We start from the raw sequence: 17,770 nt of genomic DNA on the forward strand, positions 1-17,770 counted from the left end.
TACCTCTGCGTTTGTCTGCCAGTCTGTCTGTCTATTCGTCCATGCGTCCATCCGTGCGTCCTTCTAGAGAACACTCAAAGTACCACCCTCTCGCATACCCTGCGGCACATAGCCGCTTTACTCGTCCTTCTACCTGTCCGTCTGTCTGCCACTCTGTCTGTCTGTCCGTCCATGGATCTATTCGTGCGTCAATGTAGAGAACACTCATAGTACCACCATCTCGCGCGTCGTATACCCTGTGGCACATACCCGCTTTACGCGTCCGTATACCTGTCCGTCTGTCTGCCAGTCTGTCTATCTGTCCGTCCGTGCGTCCGTCCATGCGTCCATCTAGACAACACTCAAAGTATCGCTATCTCGCATACCCTGTGGCACATAGCCGCTTTACGCGTCCATCTACCTTTTCGTCTGTCTGCCAGTCTATCTGTCTGTTCCTCCATGCGTCCGTTCGTGCGTAAATTTAGAGAACACTCCAAGTACCGCCATCTCGCGCTCGTATACGCTGCGTCACATACCCGCTTTACGCGTCCGTCTACCTGTCCGTCTGTCTGCCAACCTGTCTGTCGGTTCGTTCATGCGTCCGTCTGTGCGTCCATCTAGAGAACACTCTGAGTACCACCATCTCGCGCGTCGTATACCCTGTGGCACATAACCACTTTACACGTCCGCCCACCTGTCCGTCTGTCTGCCACTCTGTTTGTCTGTCCGTCCGTGCGTCTGTCCGTGCTTCCATCTAGAGAACACTCAAAGTACCGCCATCTCGCATACCCTGGGGCACATAGGCACTTTACACGTCCGTCTACCTGTCCGTCTGTCTGCCAGTCTGTCCGTCTCTCCGTCCATGCGTCCGTTCGTGCGTCAATCTAGAGAACACTAAAAATACCGCCATCTCGAATACCCTGTGGCACATAGCCACTTTACACGTCTGTCTACCTGTCCGTCTGTCTGCCAGTCTGTCTCTCTGACCGTCCGTGCGTCCGTCCGTGCGTCCATTTAGAGAGCACTAAAAGTACCGCCATCTCGCATACCCTGTGGCACATAGCCACTTTACACGTCCGTCTACCTGTCCGTCTGTCTGCCAGTCGGTCTGTGTTCGTCCATGCGTCTGTCCGTGCGTCAATCTAGAGAACACTCTGAGTACCACCATCTCGCGCATCGTATACTCTGTGGCACATAGCCACTTTACACATCTGTCTATCTGTCCGGCTGTCTGCCAGCGTGTCTGTCTATCCGTCCGTTCATCCGTCTGTGCGTCCATCTAGAGAACACTCAAAGTACCGCCATCTCGCATACCCTGTAGCACATAGCCACTTTACACGTCCGTCTACCTGTCCGTCTGTCTGCCAGTCTGTCTGTCTGTCCGTCCGGGCATCCGTCGTGCGTCCTTCTAGAGAACACGCAAAGTACCGCCATCTCGCATACCCTGTGGCACATAGCCACTTTACACGTCTGTCTACCTGTGCATCTATCTGCCAGTCTGTCTGTCTGTTCGTCCATGCATACGTCCGTGCGTCCATCTGCAGAACACTCAAAGTACCGCCATCTCGCATACCCTGTGGCACATAGCCGCTTTACATGTCCATCTACCTGTCCGTCTGTCTTCCAGTCTGTCTGTCTGTCCGTCCATGCATCTTTCGTGCGTCAATCTAGAGAACACTCCAAGTACCACCATCTCGCGCGTCGTATACCCTGTGGCACATACCCGCTTTACGCGTCCGTCTACCTGTCCGTCTGTCTGCCAGCCTGTCTGTCTGTTCGTCCATGCGTCCGTCCCTGCGTCCATCTAGAGAACACTCTGAGTACCACCATCTCGCGCGTCGTATACCCTGTGGCACATAGCCAATTTACACGTCTGTCTACCTGTCCGTCTGCCTGCCAGCCTGTCTGTCTCTCCGTCCATGCGTTCGTGCGTCAATCTAGAGAACACTAAAAATACCGCCATCTCGAATACCCTGTGGCACATAGCCACTTTAAACGTCTGCCTACCTGTCCGCCTGTCTGCCAGTCTGTCTGTCTGTCCGTCCGTGCGTCTGTCCGTGCTTCCATCTAGAGAACACTCAAAGTACCGCCATCTCGCATACCCTGTGGCACATAGGCACTTTACACGTCCGCCTACCTGTCCGTCAGTCTGCCAGTCTGTCTGTCTGTCCGTCCGTGCGTCCGTCCGTACGTCAGTTTAGAGAACACTCAAAATACCGCCATCTCGAATACCCTGTGGCACATAGCCGCTTTACACGTCTGTCTACCTGTCCGTCTGGCTGCCAGTCTGTCTGTCTGTCCGTCCGTGCGTCCGTCCGTGAATCCTTCTAGAGAACACTCAAAGTACCGCCATCTCGCATACCCTGTGGCACATAGCCACTTTACACATCCGTCTACCTGTCCATCTTTTTGCCAGTCTGTCTGTCCGTCCGTGCGTCCGTCCATGCGTCCATCTAGAAAACACGAAAGTACCGCCATCTCGCATACCATGTGGCACGTAGCCACTTTACATGTCCGTCTACCTGTCCGTCTGTCTCCCAGTCTGTCTGACAGTCCGTCCATGTGTCCGTCCGTGCGTCCATCTAGAGAACACGCAAAGTACCGCCCTCTCGCATACCCTGTGGCACATAGCCACTTCACACGTCCGTCTACCTGTCCGTCTGTCTGCCAGTGTGCTTGTCTGTCCGTCCGTGCGTCTGTCTGTGCGTCTATCTAGAAAACACTCAAAGTACTGACATCTCGCATACTTTGTGGCACAAAGCCACTTTACACGTCCGTCTACCCTTTCGTCTCTCTGCCAGTCTGTCTGTCTGTTCATCCATGCGTCCATCCGTGCGTCCATCTAGAGAACACTCAAAGTACCGCCATCTCGCATACCCTGTGGCACATAGCTGCTTTACATGTCCGTCTACCTGTCCGTCTGTCTGCAAGTCTGTCGATCTCTCCGTCCATGCGTCCGTTCGTGCGTCAATCTAGAGAACACTCTGAGTACCGCCATCTCGCTCGTCGTATACCCTGTGGTGCATACCCACTTTACTCGTCCGTCTACTTGTCCGTCTGTCTGCCAGTCTGTCTGTCTGTTCCTCCATGCGTCCGTCCGTGCGTCCATCTAGAGAACGCTCTGAGTACTGCCATCTCGAGCGTCGTATACCTGTGGTACATACCATCTTTACGCGTCCGTCTACCTCTCCGTTTGTCTGCCAGTCTGTCTGTCTATTCGTCCATGCGTCCATCCGTGCGTCCTTCTAGAGAACACTCAAAGTACCACCCTCTCGCATACCCTGCGGCACATAGCCGCTTTACTCGTTCTTCTACCTGTCCATCTGTCTGCCACTCTGTCTGTCTGTTCGTCCGTGCGTCCGTCCATGCGTCCATCTAGACAACACTCAAAGTATCGCTATCTCGCATACCCTGTGGCACATAGCCGCTTTACGCGTCCATCTACCTTTCCGTCTGTCTGCCAGTCTGTCTGTCTGTTCCTCCATGCGTCCGTTCGTGCGTAAATTTAGAGAACACTCCGAGTACCGCCATCTCGCGCTCGTATACGCTGCGTCACATACCCGCTTTACGCGTCCGTCTACCTGTCCGTCTGTCTGCCACTCTGTCTGTCTGTCCGTCCATGCATCTATTCGTGCGTCTATGTAGAGAACACTCATAGTACCACCATCTCGCGCGTCGTATGCCCTGTGGCACATACCCGCTTTACGCGTCCGTCTACCTGTCCGTCTGTCTGCCAGTCTGTCTATCTGTCCGTCCGTGCGTCCGTCCATGCGTCCATCTAGACAACACTCAAAGTATTCGGAGTGTTCTCTAAATTTACGCACGAACGGACGCATGGAGGAACAGACAGACAGACTGGCAGACAGACGGAAAGGTAGATGGACGCGTAAAGCGGCTATGTGCCACAGGTTATGCGAGATGGCGGTACTTTGAGCGTTCTCTAGATGGACGCACGGACGGATGCATGGACGGACAGGCAGACAGGCTGGCAGACAGACGGACAGGTAGACGGACGCGTAAAGCGGGTATGTGACGCAGCGTATACGAGCGCGAGATGGCGGTACTTTGCGTGTTCTCTAGATGGACGCATGGACGGACGCACGGACGGACAGACAGACTGGGAAACAAATGGACAGGTAGACGGATGTGTAAAGTGGCTATGTGCCACAGGGTATGCGTGATGGCGGTAGTTTGAGTGTTCTCTAGATGGACGCACGGACGGACAGACAGACAGACTGGCAGACAGACGGACAGGTAGACTGACGTGTAAAGTGGCTATGTGCCACAGGGTATGCGAGATGGCGGTACTTTTAGTGCTCTCTAGATTGACGCACGAACGGACGCATGGACGGAGAGACAGACAGACTGGCAGACAGACGGACAGGTAGACGGACGTGTAAAGCAGCTATATTCCGCAGGGTATTCGAGATGGCGGTACATTGAGTGTTCTCTAGATTGACGCACGGACGAACGTACGGACGGACAGACAGACAGACTGGCAGACAGACGGACAGGTAGACGGACATGTAAAGTGCCTATGTGCCACAGGGTATGCGAGATGGCGGTACTTTGAGTGTTCTCTAGATGGAAGCACGGACAGACGCACGGACGGACAGACAGACAGAGTGGCAGACAGACGGACAGGTGGACGGACGTGTAAAGTGGTTATGTGCCACAGGGTATACGACGCGCGAGATGGTGGTACTCAGAGTGTTCTCTAGATGGACGCACAGACGGACGCATGAACGAACCGACAGACAGGTTGGCAGACAGACGGACAGGTAGACGGACGCGTAAAGCGGGTATGTGACGCAGCGTATACGAGCGCGAGATGGCGGTACTCGGAGTGTTCTCTAAATTTACGCACGAACGGACGCATGGAGGAACAGACAGACATACTGGCAGACAGACGGAAAGGTAGACGGACGCGTCAAGCGGCTATGTGCCACAGGGTATGCGAGATGGCGGTACTTTGAGCGTTCTCTAGATGGACGCAGGGACGGATGCATGGACGGACAGGCAGACAGGCTGGCAGACAGACGGACAGGTAGACGGACGCGTAAAGCGGGTATGTGACGCAGCGTGTCCGTCCGCGCGTCCTTCTAGAGAACACTCAAAGTACCGCCATCTCGCATACCCTGTGGCACATAGCCACTTTACACGTCCGTCTACCTGTCCGTCTGTCTTCAGTCTGTCTGTGTTCGTCCATGCGTCTGTCCGTGCGTCAATCTAGAGAACACTCTGAGTACAGCCATCTCGCGCGTCGTATAATCTGTGGCACATAGCCACTTTACACATCTGTCTACCTGTCCGGCTGCCTGCCAGCTTGTCTGTCTATCCGTCCATGCGTCCGCCTGTGCATCCATCTAGAGAACACTCAAAGTACCGCCATCTCGCATACCCTGTAGCACATAGCCACTTTACACGTCCGTCGACCTGTCCATCTGTCTGCCAGTCTGTCTGTCTGTCCGTCCGGGCATCCGTCCGTGCGTACTTCTAGAGAACACGCAAAGTACCGCCATCTCGCATACCCTGTGGCACATAGCCACTTTACACGTCTGTCTACCTGTGCGTCTATCTGCCAGTCTGTCTGTCTGTCCGTCCATGCATCCGTCCGTGCGTACTTCTAGAGAACACGCAAAGTACCGCCATCTCGCATACCCTGTGGCACATATCCACTTTACAAGTCCGTCCACCTGTCTGTCTGTCTGCCACACTTTCTGTCTGTCCGTCCGTGCGTCCGTCCGTGCTTCCATCTAGAGAACACTCAAAGTACCGCCTTCTCGCATACCCTGCGGCACATAGGCACTTTACACGTCCGTCTACCTGTCCGTCTGTCTTCCAGTCTGTCTGTCCGTCCGTGCGTCCGTCAGTGCGTCAATCTAGAGAACACTCAAAGTACCGCCATCTCGAATACCCTGTGGCACATAGCCGCTTTACACGTCCGTCTACCTGTCCGTCTGTCTGCCAGTCTGTCTGTGTTCGTCCATGCGTCTGTCCGTGCGTCAATCTAGAGAACACTTTGAGTACCACCATCTCGCGTGTCGTATACTCTGTGGCACATAGCCACTTTACACATCTGTCTACCTGTCCGGCTGTCTGCCAGCTTGTCTGTCCATCCGTCCGTGCGTCCGTCTGTGCGTCCATCTAGAGAACACTCAAAGTACCGCCATCTCGCATACCCTGTAGCACATAGCCACTTTACACGTCCGTCTACCTGTCCAGCTGTCTGCCAGTCTTTCTGCCTGTCCTTCTGGGCATCCGTCCATGCGTCCTTCCAGAGAACACGCAAAGTACCGCCATCTCGCATACCCTGTGGAACATAGCCACTTTACACGTCTGTCTACCTGTGCGCCTATCTGCCAGTCTGTCTGTCTGTTCGTCCATGCATACGTCCGTGCGTCCATCTGCAGAACACTCAAAGTACCGCCATCTCGCATACCCTGTGGCACATAGCCGCTTTACATGTCCATCTACCTGTCTGTCTGTCTCCCAGTCTGTCTGTCTGTACGTCCATGCATCTTTCATGCGTCAATTTAGAGAACACTCTAAGTACCACCATCTCGCGCGTCGTATACCCTGTGGCACATACCCGCTTTACGCGTCCGTCTACCTGTCCGTCTGTCTGCCAGCCTGTCTGCCTGTCCGTCCATGCATCCGTCCGTGCGTCCATCTAGAGAACGCTCAAAGTACCGCCATCTCGCATACCCTGTGGCACATAACCACTTTACAAGTCCGTCCACCTGTCTGTCTGCCTGCCACTCTTTCTGTCCGTCCGTCCGTGCGTCCGTCCGTGCTTCCATCTAGAGAACACTCAAAGTACCGCCTGCTCGCATACCCTGCGGCACATAGGCAATTTACACGTCCGTCTACCTGTCCGTCTGTCTGCCAGTCTGTCTGTCCGTCCGTGCGTCAATCTAGAGAACACTCAAAGTACCGCCATCTCGAATACCCTGTGGCACATAGCCGCTTTACACGTCCGTCTACCTGTCCGTCTGTCTGCCAGTCTGTCTGTCTGTCCGTCCGTCCGTCTGTCCGTGCTTCCATCTAGAGAACACTCAAAGTACCGCCATCTCGCATACCCTGTGGCACATAGGCACTTTACACGTCCGTCTACCTCTCCGTCTGTCTGCCAGTCTGTCTGTCCGTCCGTGCGTCCGTTCGTACGTCAATCTAGAGAACACTCAAAGTACCGCCATCTCGAATACCCTGTGGCACATAGCCGCTTTACACGTCCGCCTACCTGTGCGTCTGTCTACCAGTCTGCCTGTCTCTCCGTCCGTCCGTCTGTCCGTGCTTCCATCTAGAGAACACTCAAAGTACTGCCATCTCGCATACCCTGTGGCACATAGGCACTTTACACGTCCGTCTACCTGTCCGTCTGTCTGCCAGTCTGTCTGTCCGTCCGTGCATCCGTCCGTACGTCAATCTAGAGAACACTCAAAGTACCGCCATCTCGAATACCCTGTGGCACATAGCCGCTTTACACGTCCGTCTACCTGTGCGTCTGTCTGCCAGTCTGTTTGTCTCTCCGTCCATGCGTCCGTTCGTGCGTCAATCTAGAGAACACTAAAATACCGCCATCTCGAATACCCTGTGGCACATAGCCACTCTACACGTCTGTCTACCTGTCCGTCTGTCTGCCACTCTGTCTGTCTGTCCGTCCGTGCGTCCGTCCATGCGTCCATCTAGAGAACACGCAAAGTACCGCCATCTCGCATACCATGTGGCATATAGCCACTTTACATGTCCGTCTACCTGTCCGTCTGTCTCCCCGTCTGTCTGACAGTCCGTCCATGTGTCCGTCCGTGCGTCCATCTAGAGAACACGCAAAGTACCGCCATCTCGCATACCCTGTGGCACATAGCCACTTCATACGTCCGTCTACCTGTCCGTCTGTCTGCCAGTGTGCCTGTCTGCCGTCCGTGCGTCTGTCTGTGCGTCTATCTAGAGAACACTCAAAATACTGACATCTCGCATACCCTGTGGCACAAAGCCACTTTACACGTCCGTCGACCTGTCCATCTCTCTGCCAGTCTGTCTGTCTGTCCGTCCGGGCATCCGTCTGTGCGTACTTCTAGAGAACACGCAAAGTACCGCCATCTCGCATACCCTGTGGCACATAGCCACTTTACACGTCTGTCTACCTGTGCGTCTCTCTGCCAGTCTGTCTGTCTGTTCGTCCATGCGTCCATCCGTGCGTCCATCTAGAGAACACTCGAAGTACCGCCATCTCGCATACCCTGTGGCACATAGCTGCTTTACATGTCCGTCTACCTGTCCTTCTGTCTGCAAGTCTGTCGGTCTCCGTCCATGCGTCCGTTCATGCGTCAATCTAGAGAACACTCTGAGTACCGCCATCTCGCTCGTCGTGTACCCTGTGGTGCATACCCGGTTTACTCGTCCGTCTACCTGTCCGTCTGTCTGCCAGTCTGTCTGTCTGTTCCTCCATGCGTCCGTCCGTGCGTCCATCTAGAGAACACTCTGAGTACTGCCATCTCGAGCGTCGTATACCTGTGGTACATACCATCTTTACGCGTCCGTCTACCTCTCCGTTTGTCTGCCAGTCTGTCTGTCTCTTCATCCATGCGTCCATCCGTGCGTCCTTCTAGAGAACACTCAAAGTACCACCCTCTCGCATACCCTGCGGCACATAGCCGCTTTACTCGTCCTTCTACCTGTCCGTCTGTCTGCCACTCTGTCTGTCTGTCCGTCCATGCATCTATTCGTGCGTCAATGTAGAGAACACTCATAGTACCACCATCTCGCGCGTCGTATACCCTGTGGCACATACCCACTTTACGCGTCCGTCTACCTGTCCGTCTGTCTGCCAGTCTGTCTATCTGTCCGTCCGTGCGTCCGTCCATGCGTCCATCTAAACAACACTCAAAGTATCGCTATCTCGCATACCCTGTGGCACATAGCCGTTTTACGCGTCCATCTACCTTTCCGTCTGTCTGCCAGTCTGTCTGTCTGTTCCTCCATGCGTCCGTTCATGCGTAAATTTAGAGAACACTCCGAGTACCGCCATCTCGCGCTCGTATACGCTGCGTCACAAACCCGCTTTACGCGTCCGTCTACCTGTCCGTCTGTCTGCCAACCTGTCTGTCGGTTCGTTCATGCGTCCCTCTGTGCGTCCATCTAGAGAACACTCTGAGTACCACCATCTCGCGCGTCGTATACCCTGTGGCACATAACCACTTTACACGTCCGTGCACCTGTCCGTCTGTCTTCCAGTCTGTCTGTCCGTCCGTGCGTCCGTTCGTACGTCAATCTAGAGAACACTCAAAGTACCGCCATCTCGAATACCCTGTGGCACATAGCCGCTTTACACGTCCGTCTACCTGTCCATCTGTCTGCCAGTCTGTCTGTCTCTCCGTCCATGCGATCGTGCTTCCATCTAGAGAACACTCAAAGTACCGCCATCTCGAATACCCTATGGCACATAGCCGCTTTACACGTCCGTCTACCTGTCCATCTGTCTGCCAGTCTGTCTGTCTCTCCGTCCATGCGATCGTGCGTCAATCTAGAGAACACTAAAAATACTGCCATCTCGCATACCCTGTGGGACATAGCAACTTTACACGTCCGTCTACCTGTGCGTCTGTCTGCCACTCTGTCTGTCTCTCCGTCCATGCGTCCGTTCGTGCGTCAATCTAGAGAACACTAAAATACCGCCATCTCGAATACCCTGTGGCACATAGCCACTCTACACGTCTGTCTACCTGTCCGTCTGTCTGCCACTCTGTCTGTCTGTCCGTCCGTGCGTCCGTCCATGCGTCCATCTAGAGAACACGCAAAGTACAGCCATCTCGCATACCATGTGGCATATAGCCACTTTACATGTCCGTCTACCTGTCCGTCTGTCTCCCCGTCTGTCTGACAGTCCGTCCATGTGTCCGTCCGTGCGTCCATCTAGAGAACACGCAAAGTACCGCCATCTCGCATACCCTGTGGCACATAGCCACTTCATACGTCCGTCTACCTGTCCGTCTGTCTGCCAGTGTGCCTGTCTGTCCGTCCGTGCGTCTGTCCGTGCGTCTATCTAGAGAACACTCAAAATACTGACATCTCGCATACCCTGTGGCACAAAGCCACTTTACACGTCCGTCGACCTCTCCATCTCTCTGCCAGTCTGTCTGTCTGTCCGTCCGGGCATCCGTCCGTGCGTACTTCTAGAGAACACGCAAAGTACCGCCATCTCGCATACCCTGTGGCACATAGCCACTTTACACGTCTGTCTACCTGTGCGTCTCTCTGCCAGTCTGTCTGTCTGTTCGTCCATGCGTCCATCCGTGCGTCCATCTAGAGAACACTCGAAGTACCGCCATCTCGCATACCCTGTGGCACATAGCTGCTTTACATGTCCGTCTACCTGTCCGTCTGTCTGCAAGTCTGTCGGTCTCCGTTCATGCGTCCGTTCATGCGTCAATCTAGAGAACACTCTGAGTACCGCCATCTCGCTCGTCGTGTACCCTGTGGTGCATACCCGGTTTACTCGTCCGTCTACCTGTCCGTCTGTCTGCCAGTCTGTCTGTCTGTTCCTCCATGCGTCCGTCCGTGCGTCCATCTAGAGAACACTCTGTGTACTGCCATATCGAGCGTCGTATACCTGTGGTACATACCATCTTTACGCGTCCGTCTACCTCTCCGTTTGTCTGCCAGTCTGTCTGTCTATTCATCCATGCGTCCATCCGTGCGTCCTTCTAGAGAACACTCAAAGTACCACCCTCTCGCATACCCTGCGGCACATAGCCGCTTTACTCGTCCATCTACCTTTCCGTCTGTCTGCCAGTCTGTCTGTCTGTTCCTCCATGCGTCCGTTCGTGCGTAAATTTAGAGAACACTCCGAGTACCGCCATCTCGCGCTCGTATACGCTGCGTCACAAACCCGCTTTACGCGTCCGTCTACCTGTCCGTCTGTCTGCCAACCTGTCTGTCGGTTCGTTCATGCGTCCCTCTGTGCGTCCATCTAGAGAACACTCTGAGTACCACCATCTCGCGCGTCGTATACCCTGTGGCACATAACCACTTTACACGTCCGTGCACCTGTCCGTCTGTCTGCCACTCTGTCTGTCTGTCCGTCCGTGCGTCTGTCCGTGCTTCCATCTAGAGAACACTCAAAGTACCGCCATCTCGCATACCCTGTGCCACATAGGCACTTTACACGTCCGTCTACCTGTCCGTCTGTCTTCCAGTCTGTCTGTCTCTCCGTCCATGCGTCCGTTCGTGCGTCAATCTAGAGAACACTAAAAATACCGCCATCTCGAATACCCTGTGGCACATAGCCGCTTTACACGTCCGTCTACCTGTCCATCTGTCTGCCAGTCTGTCTGTCTCTCCGTCCATGCGATCGTGCTTCCATCTAGAGAACACTCAAAGTACCGCCATCTCGAATACCCTATGGCACATAGCCGCTTTACACGTCCGTCTACCTGTCCATCTGTCTGCCAGTCTGTCTGTCTCTCCGTCCATGCGATCGTGCGTCAATCTAGAGAACACTAAAAATACTGCCATCTCGCATACCCTGTGGGACATAGCAACTTTACACGTCCGTCTACCTGTGCGTCTGTCTGCCACTCTGTCTGTCTCTCCGTCCATGCATCCGTTCGTGCGTCAATCTAGAGAACACTAAAATACCGCCATCTCGAATACCCTGTGGCACATAGCCACTCTACACGTCTGTCTACCTGTCCGTCTGTCTGCCACTCTGTCTGTCTGTCCGTCCGTGCGTCCGTCCATGCGTCCATCTAGAGAACACGCAAAGTACCGCCATCTCGCATACCATGTGGCATATAGCCACTTTACATGTCCGTCTACCTGTCCGTCTGTCTCCCCGTCTGTCTGACAGTCCGTCCATGTGTCCGTCCGTGCGTCCATCTAGAGAACACGCAAAGTACCGCCATCTCGCATACCCTGTGGCACATAGCCACTTCATACGTCCGTCTACCTGTCCGTCTGTCTGCCAGTGTGCCTGTCTGTCCGTCCGTGCGTCTGTCTGTGCGTCTATCTAGAGAACACTCAAAATACTGACATCTCGCATACCCTGTGGCACAAAGCCACTTTACACGTCCGTCGACCTCTCCATCTCTCTGCCAGTCTGTCTGTCTGTCCGTCCGGGCATCCGTCCGTGCGTACTTCTAGAGAACACGCAAAGTACCGCCATCTCGCATACCCTGTGGCACATAGCCACTTTACACGTCTGTCTACCTGTGCGTCTCTCTGCCAGTCTGTCTGTCTGTTCGTCCATGCGTCCATCCGTGCGTCCATCTAGAGAACACTCGAAGTACCGCCATCTCGCATACCCTGTGGCACATAGCTGCTTTACATGTCCGTCTACCTGTCCGTCTGTCTGCAAGTCTGTCGGTCTCCGTTCATGCGTCCGTTCATGCGTCAATCTAGAGAACACTCTGAGTACCGCCATCTCGCTCGTCGTGTACCCTGTGGTGCATACCCGGTTTACTCGTCCGTCTACCTGTCCATCTGTCTGCCAGTCTGTCTGTTCCTCCATGCGTCCGTCCGTGCGTCCATCTAGAGAACACTCTGAGTACTGCCATCTCGAGCGTCGTATACCTGTGGTACATACCATCTTTACGCGTCCGTCTACCTCTCCGTTTGTCTGCCAGTCTGTCTGTCTATTCATCCATGCGTCCGTTCGTGCGTCAATCTAGAGAACACTAAAAATACCGCCATCTCGAATACCCTGTGGCACATAACCACTTTACACGTCCCTGCACCTGTCCGTCTGTCTGCCACTCTGTCTGTCTGTCCGTCCATGCGTCTGTCCGTGCTTCCATCTAGAGAACACTCAAAGTACCGCCATCTCGCATACCCTGTGGCACATAGGCACTTTACACGTCCGTCTACCTGTCCGTCTGTCTTCCAGTCTGTCTGTCTCTCCGTCCATGCGTCCGTTCGTGCGTCAATCTAGAGAACACTAAAAATACCGCCATCTCGAACACCCTGTGGCACATAGCCACTTTACACGCCTGTCTACCTGTCCGTCTGTCTGCCAGTCTGTCTGTCTGACCGTCCGTGCGTCCGTCCGTGCGTCCATTTAGAGAGCACTAAAAGTACCGCCATCTCGCATACCCTGTGGCACATAGCCACTTTACACATCAGTCTACCTGCCGTCTGTCTGCCAGTCTGTCTGGCTGTCCATCCGTGCGTTCGTCCGCGCGTCGATCTAGAGAACACTCAAAGTACCGCCATCTCGCATACCCTGTAGCACATAGCCACTTTACACATCCGTCTACCTGTCCATCTGTTTCCCAGTCTGTCTGTTCGTCCGTGCGTCCGTCCATGCGTCCATCTAGAGAACACGCAAAGTACCGCCGTCTCGCATACCATGTGGCACATAGCCACTTTACATGACCGTCTACCTGTCCGTCTGTCTCCCAGTCTGTCTGACCGTCCGTCCATGTGTCCGTCCGTGCGTCCATCTAGAGAACACGCAAAGTACCGCCATCTCGCATACCCTATGGAACATAGCCACTCTACACCTCCGTCTACCTGTCCGTCTGTCTCCCAGTCTGTCTGTCTGTCCGTCCATGTGTCCGTCCGCGCGTTCTTCTAGAGAACACTCAAAGTACAGCCATCTCGCATACACTGTGGCATATAGCCACTTTACACGTCCGTCTACCTGTCCGTCTGTCTGCCAGTCTGTCTGTGTTCGTCCATGCGTCTGTCCGTGCGTCAATCTAGAGAACACTCTGAGTACCACCATCTCGCGCGTCGTATACTCTGTGTTCACATAGCCACTTTACACATCTGTCTACCTGTCCGGCTGTCTGCCAGCTTGTCCGTGCGTCCATCTATGCGTCCATCTAGAGAACACTCAAAGTACCGCCATCTCGCATACCCTGTAGCACATAGCCACTTTACACGTCCGTCTACCTGTCCGTCTGTCTGCCAGTCTGTCTATCTGTCCGTCCGTGCGTCCGTCCATGCATCCATCTAGACAACACTCAAAGTATCGCTATCTCGCATACCCTGTGGCACATAGCCGCTTTACGCGTCCATCTACCTTTCCGTCTGTCTGCCAGTCTGTCTGTCTGTTCCTCCATGCGTCTGTTCGTGCGTAAATTTAGAGAACATTCCGAGTACCGCCATCTCGCGCTCGTATACGCTGCGTCACATACCCGCTTTACTCGTCCGTCTACCTGTCCGTCTGTCTGCCACTCTGTCTGTCTGTCCGTCCGTGCGTCCATCTACAGAACACTCAAAGTACCGCCATCTCGCATACCCTGTAGCACATAGCCACTTTACACGTCCGTCTACCTGTCCGTCTGTCTGCCAGTCTGTCTATCTGTCCGTCCGTGCGTCCGTCCATGCGTCCATCTAGACAACACTCAAAGTATCGCTATCTCGCATACCCTGTGGCACATAGGCACTTTACACGTCCGTCTACCTGTCCGTCTGTCTGCCAGTCTGTCTGTCTGTCCATCCGTGCGTCCGTCCGTGTGTCAATCTAGCGAACACTCAAAGTACCGCCATCTCGAATACCCTGTGGCACATAGCCCCTTTACACGTCCGTCTACCCGTCCGTCTGTCTGCCAGTCTGTCTGTCTGTTCGTCCATGCGTACATCCGTGCGTCCATCTAGAGAACACTCAAAATACCGCCATCTCGCATACCCTGTGGCACATAGCTGCTTTACATGTCCGTCTACCTGTCCGTCTGTCTCCCAGTCTGTCTGTCTGTCTGTCCATGTGTCCGTCCGCGCGTCCTTCTAGAGAACACTCAAAGTACCGCCATCTCGCATACCCTGTGGCACATAGCCACTTTACACGTCCGTCTACCTGTCCGTCTGTCTGCCAGTCTGTCTGTGTTCGTCCATGCGTCTGTCCGTGCGTCAATCTAGAGAACACTCTGAGTACCACCATCTCGCGCGTCGTATACTCTGTGGCACATAGCCACTTTACACATCTGTCTACCTGTCGGGCTGTCTGCCAGCTTGTCTGTCTATCCGTCCGTGCATCCGTCTGTGCGTCCATCTAGAGAACACGCAAAGTACCGCCATCTAGCATACCCTGTAGCACATAGCCACTTTACACGTCCGTCTACCTGTCCGTCTGTCTGCCAGTCTGTCTGTCATTCCGTCCGGGCATCCGTCCGTGCGTCCTTCTAGAGAACACGCAAAGTACCGCCATCTCGCATACCCTGTGGCACATAGCCACTTTACACGTCTGTCTACCTGTGCGTCTATCTGCCAGTCTGTCTGTCTGTTCGTTCATGCATACGTCCGTGCGTCCATCTGCAGAACACTCACAGTACCGCCATCTCGCATACCCTGTGGCACATAGCCGCTTTACATGTCCATCTACCTGTCCGTCTGTCTCCCAGTCTGTCTGTCTGTCCGTCCATGCATCTTTCGTGCGTCAATCTAGAGAACACTTTAAGTACCACCATCTCGCGCGTCGTATACCCTGTGGCACATACCCGCTTTACGCGTCCGTCTACCTGTCCGTCTGTCTGCCAGCCTGTCTGTCTGTTCGTCCATGCGTCCGTCCGTGCGTCCATCTATAGAACACTCTGAGTACTGCCATCTCGCGCGTCGTATACCCTGTGGTACATACCATCTCTACGCGTCCGTCTACCTTACCGTTTGTCTGCCAGTCTGTCTGTCTGTTCGTCCATGCGTCCATCCGTGCGTCCTTCTAGAGAACACTCAACGTACCACCATCTCGCATACCCTGTGGCACATAGCCGCTTTACTCGTCCGTCTACCTGTCCGTCTGTCTGCCACTCTGTCTGTCTGTACATCCGTGCGTCCGTCCGTGCGTCCATCTAGAGAACACTCAAAGTACCGCCATCTCGCTTACCCTGTGGCACATAGCCACTTTACACGTCCGTCTACCTGTTCGTCTGTCTGCCAGTCTGCCTTTTTGTCCATCCATGCATCCGGTCGTGCGTAAATCTAGAGAACACTCCGAGTACCACCATCTCGCGCGTCGTATACCCTGTGGCACATACCCGCTTTTCGCGTCCGTGTACCTGTCCGTCTGTCTGCCAGTCTGTCTATCTTTCCGTCCGTGCGTCCGTCCGTGCGTCCATCTAGAGAACACTCAAAGTATCGCCATCTCGCATACCCTGTGGCACATAGCCGTTTTACACGTCCGTCTACCTTTCCGTCTGTCTGCCAGTCTGTCTGTCTGTTCCTCCATGCGTCCATCCGTGCTTCCATCTAGAGAACACTCTAAGTACCACCATCTCGCGCGTCGTATACCCTGTGGCACATAACCACTTTACACGTCCATCCACCTGTCCGTCTGTCTGCCACTCTGTCTGTCTGTCCGTCCGTGCGTCTGTCCGTGCTTCCATCTAGAGAACACTCAAAGAACCGCCATCTCGCATACCCTGTGGCACATAGGCACTTTACACGTCCGTCTACCTGTCCGTCTGTCTGCCAGTCTGTCTGTCGGTCCATCCGTGCGTCCGTCCGTGCGTCAATCTAGCGAACACTCAAAGTACCACCATCTCGAATACCCTGTGGCACATAGCCGCTTTACACATCCGTCTACCCGTCCGTCTGTCTGCCAGTCTGTCTGTCTCTCCGTCCATGCGTCCATTCGTGCGTCAATCTAGAGAACACTCAAAGTACCGCCATCTCGCTTACCCTGTGGCACATAGCCACTTTACACGTCCGTCTACATGTTCGTCTGTCTGCCAGTCTGTCTTATTGTCCATCCATGCATCCGGTCGTGCGTAAATCTAGAGAACACTCCGAGTACCGCCATCTCGCGCTTTTTATACCCTGTGTCACATCCCCGCTTTACGCGTCCGTCTACCTGTCCGTCTGTCTGCCGCTCTGTCTGTCTGTCCATCCGTGCCTCCGTCCGTGCCTCCATCTAGAGAACACTCCGAGTACCACCATCTCGCGCGTCGTATACCCTGTGGCATATAGCCACTTTACACGTCTGTCTACCTCTCCGGCTGCCTGCCAGTGTGCCTGTCTGTCCGTCCGTGCGTCCGTTTGTGCGTCTATCTAGAGAACACTCAAAGTACTGACATCTCGCATACCCTGTGGCACAAAGCCACTTTACACGTCCGTCTACCCTTTCGTCTCTCTGCCAGTCTGTCTGTCTGTTCATCCATGCGTACATCCGTGCGTCCATCTAGAGAACACTCAAAGTACCGCCATCTCGCATACCCTGTGGCACACAGCTGCTTTACATGTCCGTCTACCTGTCCGTCTGTCTCCCAGTCTGTCTGACCGTCCGTCCATGTGTCCGTCCGTGCGTCCATCTAGAGAACACGCAAAGTACCGCCATCTCGCATACCCTATGGCACATAGCCACTCTACACCTCCGTCTACCTGTCCGTCTGTCTCCCAGTCTGTCTGTCTGTCCGTCCATGTGTCCGTCCGCGCGTTCTTCTAGAGAACACTCAAAGTACAGCCATCTCGCATACACTGTGGCATATAGCCACTTTACACGCCCGTCTACCTGTCCGTCTGTCTGCCAGTCTGTCTGCGTTCGTCCATGCGTCTGTCCGTGCGTCAATCTAGAGAACACTCTGAGTACCACCATCTCGCGCGTCGTATACTCTGTGTTCACATAGCCACTTTACACATCTGTCTACCTGTCCGGCTGTCTGCCAGCTTGTCCGTGCGTCCATCTATGCGTCCATCTAGAGAACACTCAAAGTACCGCCATCTCGCATACCCTGTAGCACATAGCCACTTTACACGTCCGTCTACCTGTCCGTCTGTCTGCCAGTCTGTCTATCTGTCCGTCCGTGCGTCCTTCCATGCATCCATCTAGACAACACTCAAAGTATCGCTATCTCGC

Source organism: Rhipicephalus microplus, unplaced genomic scaffold, assembly GCF_043290135.1.
Source record: "Rhipicephalus microplus isolate Deutch F79 unplaced genomic scaffold, USDA_Rmic scaffold_13, whole genome shotgun sequence".
Classification (NCBI taxonomy): Eukaryota; Metazoa; Arthropoda; class Arachnida; order Ixodida; family Ixodidae; genus Rhipicephalus; species Rhipicephalus microplus.